Here is a 12,929-nt window from a genome sequence, read left to right as displayed (position 1 = left end):
GCAGACAGAAATGGAGTCCCAGGTGTCCTGTACAGTGCCCCCGGCTCTGTGCCAGTCTGTACTTCCCCGGATGCCCATTCCAAAGTGGGGGTCCCCCTCCCCACTTTGAGGGGCTGGCTTGTGTTTGTCTCCTCTGGCTAACTGAAGGGACCCTCAGGGACAAGCCATGTGCTCTGAGTTGTGTCATTTCAGTGATGCTGTCTGCCAGTGTAATGTTCTTAGATTTGCATTTAAAAGAGAGATTGCACAATGTGGAGTGAAAAGCAAAAGTCATGCCAATAATCTGAATTTTTAATTTTTCTTTACCTAGAATGACACTAGAGAAAAAAATTTAAAAAGACAAAGCCAGAGAGAAGACACAGAAAGAAAAAGCTTTAAGTTTTAGTACCTTTAAACAGCACTTTCTCCTTTTTGAATGAGTTCAAAGTTTTCTTTTGTACTCGGTCCTGAAAATTATGTAATAGCTCCAGCAAACAGGCTTTAATGTGATTCTCAGAAGACCTGTGACGTTAATGGCTATGTGTGTGTGTGTGTGCATGTGCGTGTGCGTGTGTGTGTTTTACCAGAACACCGTTCAGCTCTGGCACATGGTGGTGTTGGGAAGTGAACTTAAGACCCTTGATGCCTCAGGGTCTTTTTGCAAAACCATTATGCTATCTCCTCAGTGTCTTAAGGCAAGGACCAGTAAAGCTTGTTTTCTGTGTGATTTAATATTGATTTACAGAATTGTAAGATAATAGGGGTATATTCCATACAGTTCCCACCACCAGAGTTCTGTGTCCCATCCCTCCAATTAGAAACTGCAGTAGTTCTCCCAAGGTTAGTGATATGGCTGATTCTATAACTATTTGTCTATATCTATGTTTCATCCTTTTCTTTTTTTGCTAAGTCACCCCACACCTATCACTACTTCCTAGTGTTTTTCCTTTTCGTTCTCTTTTCTCTCAGATAAGAGAAATAGCTCCTGACTTCCTCTGGTGTTTTCCAGATTCGCTTCCCTTTCAGTGACGGTATAAAAACAAGATTCCTGGAGACAAATGCTTGGGTCCTGGTGGAGTGGGGGTACCGAGCTCTCTGGTTTATTTCCCCTACTATTTACCACTCTGGGAATATGGACCAGAATTCTTTATGGGGTGCAGAAAGTGGAAGGTCTGGCTTCAGTAATTGCTTCTCTGCGGGACATGGATGTTGACAGGTCAATCCATACCACCAGTCTGTTTCCATCTTCCCCTAGTGGGGCAGGGCTCTGGAGAGGTGAGACTTTGGGACACAATGGTACAGTCGTCTGCCCAGGGAAATCAGGATGGAATCATAGTAGCATCTGGAACTTGGTGGCTGAAAGGCAGTAAGATAGAAAGCAGGACAAAGTGTTTAATAAATAGGAACCATAAAGTAGGAATAAAGCAGATGAAAGCAGGGACCTTAGGGTAGAAGGAAGCTGGGAAATCTATTTTAGGAATGTTCCTAGGAGCCTATGTCTTAGTAAACTTCAGCAAAGCTTTGCTATAAAGAACTAGAAGCAATATTTTAGTACGTTGGACTATGCTGTTCACATAATCTTTACTACAACATCTCAACTCTCCCCTCTCTAACACCAAAAACAAACACAGACTGTTAGGTAAATATCGACAAAATTTTATGCACAATCGCTGTGTCCTGGGTCATAATATGTGAGTTCTGGTCTCAGAGGACACGCCTGAGCCTTCCCTCAATCCTGTGCACCAAGCCAAAAACGATCCACTTAGAAAGTGGACAGAGAACCCTCCTAGGAGAGCCTCAGTGACCATTTCTCACTCAACAGTTTTTCTTTTTCAAGAGCCTGAAAAGCTCTGTAAAGGACAAGCACATTGTAAAGCTCCTGCGATTCAGTCAAGTTCTCAAGGGCCTATACATGAGCAGAAAGACCAGTGATAAAGAAACAAGTCCGACCATATGTGTAGAAATCTAATATCTGATGAAGGCAGCATTTCATGTTAAGGAGGAAAAGATGGGCTTTTAAATAGTACTGTTGGGTTAAATGTAAAGTCATGTGGGAAAGATTAAATTGTGTCTTTTCTTCATCTAGGCACAATACGATTCAAAATGAATCAGAAATTGAGGCATAAATAAAAATGAAGTCACACACATTATTCTGTAGGATAAAATTGGGCACATTCTCTAATATGGAAATAGAGCAGGGAAACTCTTAACTATGACTCAAAATACAGGTGAAATGAGGAAAGGACAAATAAATCCAATTAAATGTAAAAAAAAAAAAAAAAAAAAAAAGACTTCTGGGAATGGGTGGTGGTATATCCAGCTGAGCACACACATGTCCATAGCCAAAGACCTGGGTTCAAGTCCCCACCCTGTACCTGCCAGGGGGAAAGCTTCATAAGTGGTGAAGCAGGTCTGCAGGCATCTTTCTCTCTCCTTCTCTGTCATCACCCCCCCCCATTTCTCTCTGTCCTATCAAAGAAAATAGAAAGGAAAAAAAAGGGGGGGGGGGAATGGCTCCTGAGAGTAGTGGATTTACAGCACCAGTGCCAAGCCCCCCCCCCCAGCCCCAGTGATCACCCTAATGGCATTAAAATAGAATAAAATAAAACAAAGCGAAATGGAGAAGAGGAAAAGATGAAGGAGAAGAAGGTAATGATGACTGATTTACCCAGGAAAGACCCAGGATGCAAATGAGTCTGGTACCACAGAACACCCCAGTGTGCAGAGTGGTCGTGAAGAGCCATTTTCACGGGGCCAGGCTGTGGTGCACCCGGTTAAGCACACATATTACTAAGCATGATAATACACACAAGGACCCAGGTTCGAACCCCCACTCCCCACCTACAGTGGAGACGCTTCACAAATGGTGAAGCAAGTCTACAGGTGTCTGTCTCCCCTTCCCCTCTCAATTTCTTTCTGTCCCATAGAATGAAAAGAAAATTAAAAAGAAAAAATAAGTCACCAGTAGGCTTGTAGTGCTGACACCCACCCCCAGCAACTGGAGGCAAAAAAAAAAAAAAAAAAAGAGCCATTTCCACTAAAGAACCTAATAGAAGAGCTTGCTGAATTCTCCAGAGAAAGAGTTGACTCCAGGTCATAGGCAAGAAATATGCAGGCTGAGCTGGGAGCCTCTTGTTGGGGAGAAAGTAAGGTAGACTTCAAAACCCACTGGAGTTGGAGCCAAAAGAATTAGGAGCCAACTAGAAGAGGTTCCCAGAAACCAAAGGTAGAACATTGTGATCATCAGTAAGAATAATAACTACAAAGGGATGAACAACCTTTTAAACCATGAGTTCAGTGTAATACTTGGCAAAACAATTCACTGATCACATTTTATGGTTGCTAGGAAACCAACAAATTAGTGGTAGTATTGAGCTCACATTCGTTTGAATGACAATATACGTATGATTGTATATGTTGTTCTCTAAAAAATATTTTATTTTAATGAGAGAGAAAGATAGAGAGAGAAAGACTCAGAGACTAGGACCAGAGCACACTGCTCAGTTCTGACTTGTGGTGGTGCTGGGGATTGAACCTGGGGCCTCGAAGCCTCAGGCATGAAAGCTATTAACCACTATGCATAACCACTATGCTGTCTCCTTGGCACAATTATATATGTTTTAAGGGCACAATGTCATCTCTTTTAAAAAATTATTTTAATTATCTTTATTCATTTATTTATTGGATAGAGAAAGCCAGAAATTTAGAGGAGAGAGGAGACAGAGAGAGAAGGAGGGAGAGAGACAGATAGATACTTGTAGCACTGCTTCACCACTTAAGAAGATTTCCCCCTGCAGTAGGGGTCTGGGAGCTTGAACCCAGGTCCTTGCACATTGTAGGATGTTCGCTCAACCAGGTGAACCACCATCTGGCCCCATCACCTCTTTTCAAATCACGTTATCGCACTCCACCCATAATAGTTAGTGTCCATTATCTTCTTCCACGGTCTACTGAATGCTCCCTGACTTAGTAACCCCAGCTCTGCATCCGAAACTCAGGAATTGGTTGTTTAGGGGTATTTGATTGAGTGCTTCAGATTGACTGATTGGTTGATTGACTGATTTGAGAGACCAGAACATTGCTTCAGTATATGCAGTGCCAGGGATCTAGCCCTTCATGCATGCAAGGCTTGTGCTCTACCCACTGAGCTGCCTCCCTGGCCACCCAACAGGCATTTTTGAATCAGCTCTTACCTTGCCCTGCTTCTATGAGCCTCACTGTGATGTAACCAGATGGCTGACTAGAGCTTAGGTACGTAGTTAATAAATCATTCTTGGTAACCGGTGAGGGAGGAGTGTGAGACGCAGGACATCCCCATTTTGCAGCCCTTACTGAGCTCATGGACCTGGGTGAGGACTGTCACATGAAGGAAGGGACAGGACACCTGACAGGACAAAAAGGCACGTTGTGTCCCTTGCTGGCAGTTCACAACATGGCCTCTAATGTTTTGCCAAAGAGTTGAACCTGAAACTGAGAGAGATGTGGAGTCTGAATCTGAAAACCAATTTAAAGAAAACAGAGTAGATAAAGGAACATCTTAAATAACAACAGAAGGTTGTAGTCATCAATATCCAGACTGGAAAACTACAGGATGATAACTCTTCAACAAATAGCTTGCAGGAAAAGAGAGGGAGAGACTGAAAAGCAGAGAAGGAAGGAAAGGAGGAGGAGGAACTTAGAACTTAAAACTGGAGCTCCAGTGGTGCAATCGGCTAATGTGCTGTACTTAGACAGAACTTAACACTTTAGGAGACAGTGCACCAAAGCAAAGAACTCTGGGAAAGGACGGCAGGAAGGTGGTTGGGGGTAGAGGCGGGGCTTTCAGGTTCTGGTACAGAATGATGGACCTGACCTGGGGGTGAGAGTGTTCTGCAGACATCTATCTTGGTGAGGTGAGGCATTGTACCCATGACCCAACAACTGTACCGTAAACCATTAACTTCCCAATAAAACAATAAAGAAAAGAATTTAAATAAATAAATTAAATAATTTAGAAAAGAAAGAGAGTGGTCCGGGAGGTGACGCAATGGATAAAGCATTGGATTTTCAAGCATGAAGTCCCAAGTTCAATCCCTGGCAGCACATGTACCAGAGTGATATCTGGTTCTCTCTTTCTCTCTCTTTCTCTCTCTCTCTCTATCTCCTCCTATCTTTCTCATTAATAAGTAAATAAAAATATTTTTTTAAAAAGAGACGGGATCTAGGAGATGATACAATGGATGGCATGTTGAACCTCAAACATGAGGTCTTGAGTTTGATCTCTGGTATTCAGAGTGATACTCTAGTTCTCTCTCTCTCTCTCTCTCTCTCTCTTTCCTCTCCTTTTTCACTAATTAAAAAAAATGAAATATTCTTAGAAAATAATTTAAAAGGCACAGCTACCATTACAAAGTGTAGAGCTTATTCATGTGAACCAGTGGAGTATGATCTAGACAAAAATGCCACAGAAAGAGTTGAATAAGATAATTAAGAAAATTTCAACACTGACTGGAGAGCTTGTAATATTTAGCAATTGTTATTATTTTAATTTTGCTGTGACAATTGGATTTGGGTTTCATTAAGAGGTTTTAAAAATATGCATGGCAACATTTATTAAAAATAATATATTTGGGATTTGTTTCAAAATTAGCTAAAAAAAAAAAAAAGGAGGCGGTGGAATATGTGAACATGGGAGTGAAACAAGACCATCTCTGGTTTTCAGAAATATTTTATTTATTTATTTTTTTAATTCTTATTGTTTTTATTGGATAGAGACATCCAGAAATTGAGATGGAGAGGGAGATAGAGAAGGAGAAAGAAAGTAAGGCACCTGTAACACTGCTTCACCACTTGTGAAGCTTTCCCCCTGAAGGTGGGGACGGGGGGGGGGGAGGCTTGAACTTGGGTCCTTGCACATTGTAACGTGTGCACTCAACCAGGTGCACCACCACCCAGCCCCTATTTATTTATTCTTAATGGGGGGGGGAGGGCGGGGAGTGAGGGGCCGAGACCAGAGCACTGCTCAGCTATGGCTTAATGGTGGTGCTGGTTATTGAACTTGGGAACTCAAAGCTTCAGCTATGAAAGTCTTTTTACGGGGACCAGGCGGTATTGCAGTGGGTTAAGTGCACATGGTTGGGATGCACTGGATCGACCTTCTCGTGGTGCATCCCGTCAGTACCCATTCATTGGGGAAACTGACGATCCTTCCTAGCCGACTGAATCCACATGGATCCCAGTCACTTTCAAAGCCAGCAACAAGCAGACATCAGGCTCAACCTGACGCTGTTGACTCGCTACAGAAGAAGGGCAAACGCTAGAAGAAGAAGTGCACATGGTGCAAAGCGTAAGGATCCTGGTTCGAGCCCTGGCTCCCCACCTGCAGGGGGTCACTTCATAAGCGGTGAAGCAGGTCTGCAAGTGTCTATCTTTCTCTCCCCCCTCTGTCTTCCCCTCCTCTCTCCATTTCTCTCTGTCCTACCCAACAATAATGACAGCAATAAGAACAATAATAGCAACAATGGTAAACAACAAGGGAAACAAAAGGGAAAAAATAACCTCCAGGAGCAGTGGATTCGAAGTGCAGGCACCGAGCCCCAGTGATAACCCTGGAGGCAAAATAGAAGTCTTTTTACATAATCGATATGTTGTCTCCCCTCCTATTTTTTAAATATGTCTGGAATTTTCCATAATGGAACAGTTTCTTTTTTTCTATTCTTTTTCATTTTTTCTTTTTATTATTATTATTATTTAATTGCCACCATGGTTATCACTGGGATTCGATACAGGCACTACAACCTCACTGCTCCTGGTGGCCGTTTTTTCTTTTTCTTTTCTCTTTTTTCACCTGCCTTTTAAAAATTTTTTATTATTTTTTATTAATCTTTCTTTTTTAAAATATTTATTTATTTCCTTTTGTTGCCCATGTTTTATTGTTGTAGTTATTATTGTTGTTGTTCTTGATGTCATCATTGTTGGATAGGACAGAGAGAAATGGAGAGAGGAGGAGAAGACAGAGAGGGGGAGAGAGAGAGATAGACACTAGCAGACCTGCTTCACCACTTGTGAAGCGACTCCCCTGCAGGTGGGAAGCCAGAGGCTTGAACCGGGATCCTTGCGCCAGTCCTTGCGCTTTGTGCCAAGTGTGCTTAACCCACTGCGCTACCACCCAACTCCCTTCCCCTTCCTTTTTTTTTCTTTCTACTTTGTTTGATAGAGAGTAATTGAGAGAAGAGGGTGACATAAGGAGAGAGGGAGAGAGAGATACCCACAGACCTGCTTCACCCCTGGTAAAGTGTCCTCCCTGCAGGTGGAGACTGAACAGTTTCTTGAAATTCTGTTTCCTTGTGTGAGGTCTAATTGTGGTACAGTAGTCAAAACAATCCATGAAGTAATTAATGAAAACTTGCTACAACCAGAGCATAGTGAGACCGCCAGGGAGTGTCTGGGAAAATCCAGATGAAAGATAATGTAGAATTATGGTGGTGGCCGTGGAAATATGGAAAAGAAAAGGACAGAGCACTGTTTCTTTATTGGGGGAAAAAATGTTACTCATTGTAAAATCTATGCAGATGCCAACAAGGGAACAGTCACATGTGCTATTTAGTGTCCTTGCAAAGGACTGATGAACAAGCCAATTGTCCAAAAAGATAATAGATTTCTCTATCTGAATAGAAGTTTAGGTTCTTTTGAATTACATTAGAATTAAATACCTTGAGAATTTACATCTTTTTATTCATGTGTGTTCAGAAACCAAACATTCTGTTACAATTTACAAAGCTTGCACTGTTATCTCCAAAGTAAATGGATAACATGATCCCCTGCAGAATGATTAACAATGCTTCCTATTGTTGCCACTACTGATCAGACCTGACCTTTCTCTTACCTATTTTTCCTAGTCTTTCTCTTACCTGTTTAGTCCAGCCTGCTCTGGGCCTGAGGTGGTCCCTTCAGAGTGCCCTCATCTCTGTCACCAAAGTGGCCTCATGGGACGGCACATCTGGGCAAAGACTGCTTTAGGGACTACTAGATCATCTGAAACTAGAGCAAATTTCAACATTAGTATGTAGACTGTCCGTCTCTTTTTCATGCCAGCTTTGCTTTCTCTGTGCAGAGGCCCTATCCCTCCACCCTTCTCTCCTCAATCTCGTAGTCTCTGTGTCCTCTTCATCTTAGTTTGCAGATAACGACACACCGTCCCCCACTCCCACCATCACTGAGTTTTAGTTTCCATTATTGAGTGAAGCAGTCTAACTGGTCAAACCCAACTTCCCTGCTCATTGGTCTGCCTACCCTTCTCCAATCAGCTTCCTTCTTCGTGAGAAGTGGGCGGAGTCACAGTACTAAGCCCGACTGCCGCTGTGAGCAGGAATTAGGAGAAATCTTGGGAAAACTACCACCGTGCAGTTTCCTAGTTATGTCCTAGTAACCCTGGCTCTACTGCTGCTCATTCTAACAAGAGTCTCAAAACCAGGCTTGGCCCTCCATTTACCAGACCCCAATTTCTTCATATATATACATTTGATAGGATAGAGGAAAATTGAGAGGACATAGAGAGGAAGAAAGAGGGGGCAGGTGGCGGCGCACCTGGTTAAGTACACACATTACAGTGCACAGGGACCCAGGTTCAAGCCCCTGGTCCCCACCAGCTGGGGGGAAGCCTCATGAGTGGTGAAGCAGGGCTGTAAGTGTCTCTCTCCCTCTCTATCTCCCTTTCACTTCTCAATTGCTCTCTGTCTCTATCCAATAATAAATATTTAAAAAGAGAGAGAGGGAGATACCTGTAGTACTTGCTTACTGCTAATGAAGTTTCCCTCCTGCAGGGGTAGACTGGGGACTCGAACCTGAATCCTTACTCAGTTGTGGGCACTCAACCAGGTGCACTACTGCCCAGCCCTCAAACCCCAAATTCTAACACATCACGAGTGAAACAGAGTTCATTTAGGGCTGAACATCCTACCTATACAACCCCTTGTCTTCTGAGATTTTTTTTTTTTTTTTTGCCTCCAGGGTTATTGCTAGGGTCAGCACTACAAACCCACTGCTCCTGGTGGCCATTTTTTTCTTTTATTTATTTATTTATTTTTATTTTTACTGGATAGGACAGAGAAATTGAGAGAGAAAGATACCTGTTTCACTTGTGTGGTGACACCCCCCCACACACACACACACACACAAACACATAGATGGGGAGTCAGGGACTCGAACCCAAATCCTTGTGCAGGTCCCTGCACTTGGTATTATGTGCACTCAACCTGGGGCACTATCTCCCAGCTGCCTCTTTTCAGCTCTTTAAGACACAAATCAATAAACTCCAGACCACTAGGGGAAAAAAAAATGTTTGCAGGCAGAGGGAGAGAGTGATACATTAGTTTTACTCCTTGGGTTTATCAGTGTGTAAGATAACCCAATAATTATCTGATTTGCTGCAATTTGCTGAACGTTGATTCTATGCTAGGCATCATGCCCAGTGCTTTTGAATAAGCCGCCTCAATTCATTCTCCCAAAAACAATAGTCTCCCCCCACCCCTGACAACTGAGCACAGGGAGACTTAGGGAGGCTGAGCAGTTTGGCAAAGGCTGTACAGGCACCACATGGTACACATGGAACAGGAATTCAGAATCAGCTGACTCCTTCGTGTGTCATGTTGTCTCCTGTGCTGCGCTCATTGGATTTGCGGCCGCTCTTTGGCCACTGGTCACGATGCTCAGCTCAGTGACTCTGATCATTTCTCTGATGAAGAGGAAGCATATTTTCATATTGCCCTCACAGCAATATCAGAGAATGACCCAGCCCCTTCTAGAGACAGAAAGTCCCTGATTTAGCAAGCATATTCAATGGCTACAACATTTTCTGATTAAGGGGTTCTTGGCCTGCGCAGCATGCAAACGCATTTCGAAGTGAACTCATTTATGATCACGTTAAGAAAAACCCCAACTTAATGAGTTTCTGTGGACTTGTTTATGAAAAGGGGACTTTTAGACTCTGCAAAAAGCAGTAAAGCAGCAAAGAAAACCAGCATGTTAAATAATAATTGCAAATGTTATATAAATGAGAGTGGTTTGATTGAATTTATTAGATATGTGTTGCTGGCATTTTAAGATATAAAGCATTTATCACAAAATGATGATTTCTTCACTTAAGCTCATTAGGAAGTCACACATCAATTCACGCATAATTATAGAGGGATTTCTGCTGTTGCTCCCCACAAATCACTCCCACGTTAGCTCAAGCTGAATTGGCTTTTACGTGATTGGGAAAGGTGGGTTCTCAATAGGAACCTTGGGAAAGAGGAGCCACACGTTCCTGGGGGGCCCAGCTCCTTGGGCCTTTGGGAGTCCTTAGACTTGGAGACCAAAGGCTGAGACCTTTGGAACCAAAGCAAAACCCAGACCGCTCCCTGACCATCATAAGTTCACCACATGGCCCCTCCTGCTCAGGTCCCTGATAGAGAGGTAAGGGTCTAGAAATACTTGCATAAAATAGACAATGAGCACTATTTGCCCTGAAAAGTTAAGAGGGGGTATAGCTTTGGTTGAATCAAATATGTTGGCAGAGCTGAACAGTACTCTGGTTTCTCTCTTTCTCTGTATCTTTCTCCTTTATTAAAATAAAATATTAAAATAAATTATTTTTAAAAATAAGACATATGAGGGGAATGCTTTATGATAGAAAACAGCATGTGTGTAAGGGGGTGGGTGGTGGCACACCTGGCTGAGTACACATGTTACAGTGTACAAGGACCCAGGTTCAAACCCCCAGTCCCCACCTGCAAGGGGTGGGGGAAGCTTTGTTAGTGGAAACAGTGCTGCAGGTGTCTCTCTGTCTCTGTTCTCCTCTATCTTCCCCTTCTCTTTCAATTTCTTACTGTTTCTATCCAATAAATAAATAAAAATAATTAAAAAAAGAAAATGGCATTTGTGGAAATGATTCCAATCAAGAGAAACAAACTCATGTTTATTACTTGGGGACAGATAAGTCATCTTGAAAAGATATAGGAGGTCAGGTGACCACCAGTGGTCACTCATGGGCTCACTGGGTTCCATTTCCTCTGCTTCTAAAACAGGCTGGGGAGAAGAGGAGGCATGTACTCGGCCAGCCCCTGACCTCTCAGGAAATGTATCAAGGGTGGAGCAACCATGATGGGAAGAGATTCCTGTGGCTCTTCTGCAGTGCGTCTCCTCGGGACTGATGATGGGGAGAAGTGACCGGCATCACTGTGAAAACGCCCCAGTCAGAGAGCAAATCACCCTTCTGAGGGACATTCCTGCCAGTCAAACAACTTCAAAGAAAATCTCCTAGTTGAAACCTCAAGACCTTTTCCTCTGGGCAGCTGGGAGAATTTCTGGAATTTTGCTTCATCCTGGCATCTAGTGGCCCAGCTGCCACATCTCCAGTGAGCCAGTAGAAGCAGTGGCTGAAGGAGCCAGGATGTTCATTTGTCCTAGGTGCCACTGGGCAACCCTAGAGAAAACATGTTGGGGCCCCTGGATCCTCTCGCAATCTAAAAGTCTGCTCTGACTGGTAGCACCCCTCTTCCCAGGTCTTACCTAGATCCGGAGATCAGAACATAAGTCTCTCTCAAACTTCTGGAAAGCACTCGTGATTTTACCCCGTTCCAGAGGGGCAGCTGCTGGCAGAGCCGCCATGGCAGGGCTGTAGGAGGCCAGTTAAGGAAACAGAACCAAGGCTCTTTCATTTAACCCTCTCTGTGCTGAGACTCAAGTCTTTCAAGGCATTTTCTCCAGCAAATAAGCCCAGCAAGCGCTACTCTTAGCCACCCAAATCCAAAATTTGCTGGCCTAATAGGCAGCAAAAATTAAGCCAAGGGAAAGCCCACATCTTATGGAGCACTGACTGAAGGACTGTCCTCTGCTTTTCTGCGTGCTCAAATTGCCAGACAAGTGAGCACTGGAAAGAGATTCTCTTCTGAAGAATGAAAACCAGATGTCTGAGCAGTTCACCTCTCCTCTTAGATGCTGAAGGAGAAAAGCAGTGAACAGGAGAGTGAAATAGTTTTCTCCTTTTGGGGAAAGAATCCTTTTAACCTTCCAGTAACTGTAGGGGTTGTGGGAGCTCACACAAGGAAGGTCTGTAGAGAGCTGGGGATGAGAATGGCGGGCCATTTTATTTCCACTTTAAAGCTCTCAGAGCATTCTAATTCCCTGAAGGCCTGGAGCTGGTGGGGCCAGAGAGCCAACTGAATGGACTGATTAATCTCCCCAGCACTGGCCTAAGAGGCACCTGGGCTTCTTCTGTTGGTGACACCAGCGGTGCTGTTTCCTATGGTTGAGTCACAGTTTCCTCAGCAATGGCGCTGCAGTCACTGGAGAGGGACCAGATGAACCACTCTGGGTGTTTTTGTTTTGTTGTTGTTTTTTACATCTCTCAGGCATGAGTGAGGAGTCAGCAAGCCCTGTAATTGGGAGTCAGTCACTGAAACAGGCACTGGGTGCTGGGAGTTTGATGAATGTCTAAAGAATATTCTATTAACAACACAAAGGCTCCATGTGGCAGCAGAACCAACCAGGTGACTTCCAAGAGATTATCTGCAGGCTGCCCAGTGCCGGCCAGGCTCCTCCAGGTCAAGGGAGAGTCAGGGATGGAGGGCCAGGAGCCGGCTGGCCTCTTCCTGGTGGGATGCAAAGGATTCTGGGGTATGAGGCTTCTGACTCTTCTCTGCACAAGGGCCCCTGCATGACCTCTTGCAGCTGCACACATCAGGGCCTGGCACTCACTTGGCGTTGTCTCATCAGCTACCCCAGAGAACACTCCCAGGCTGAGCTTTGTGCTGAGAGAGCTGGACGGCTGAGGCCCTTTCCTGGGGGAGTCTGTGCACTCCTGGATGGCTCCCACAGGGAAACGCGACCCCCTCACTTGTGGCGAGGGTGAACACAGATGCTGAGGATGTGTTGGACAAGGGTCAGGAAAGGCATTCTGGGGAGAAGACACAACAGACTCTATAATAAAT

At 44.1% G+C, this 12,929-nt stretch overlaps 1 long non-coding RNA gene across 1 annotated transcript; it reads right to left on the bottom strand.

The window, feature by feature from the left end:
- Window positions 1–694: 694 nt before the first annotated feature.
- On the bottom strand, window positions 695–8,176 carry LOC132534647 (uncharacterized). Its single transcript, XR_009546379.1, has 2 exons — window positions 7,869–8,176; window positions 695–1,335 (listed from the first exon to the last, which is right to left on the bottom strand). It is a non-coding gene; the product is annotated as an uncharacterized LOC132534647 (long non-coding RNA).
- Between the last annotated feature and the right edge of the window lie 4,753 nt (window positions 8,177–12,929).

This window comes from Erinaceus europaeus, chromosome 19 (genome assembly GCF_950295315.1).
Source record: "Erinaceus europaeus chromosome 19, mEriEur2.1, whole genome shotgun sequence".
NCBI lineage: Eukaryota > Metazoa > Chordata > Mammalia > Eulipotyphla > Erinaceidae > Erinaceus > Erinaceus europaeus.
This window is presented reverse-complemented; position numbering and strand designations above follow the sequence as displayed.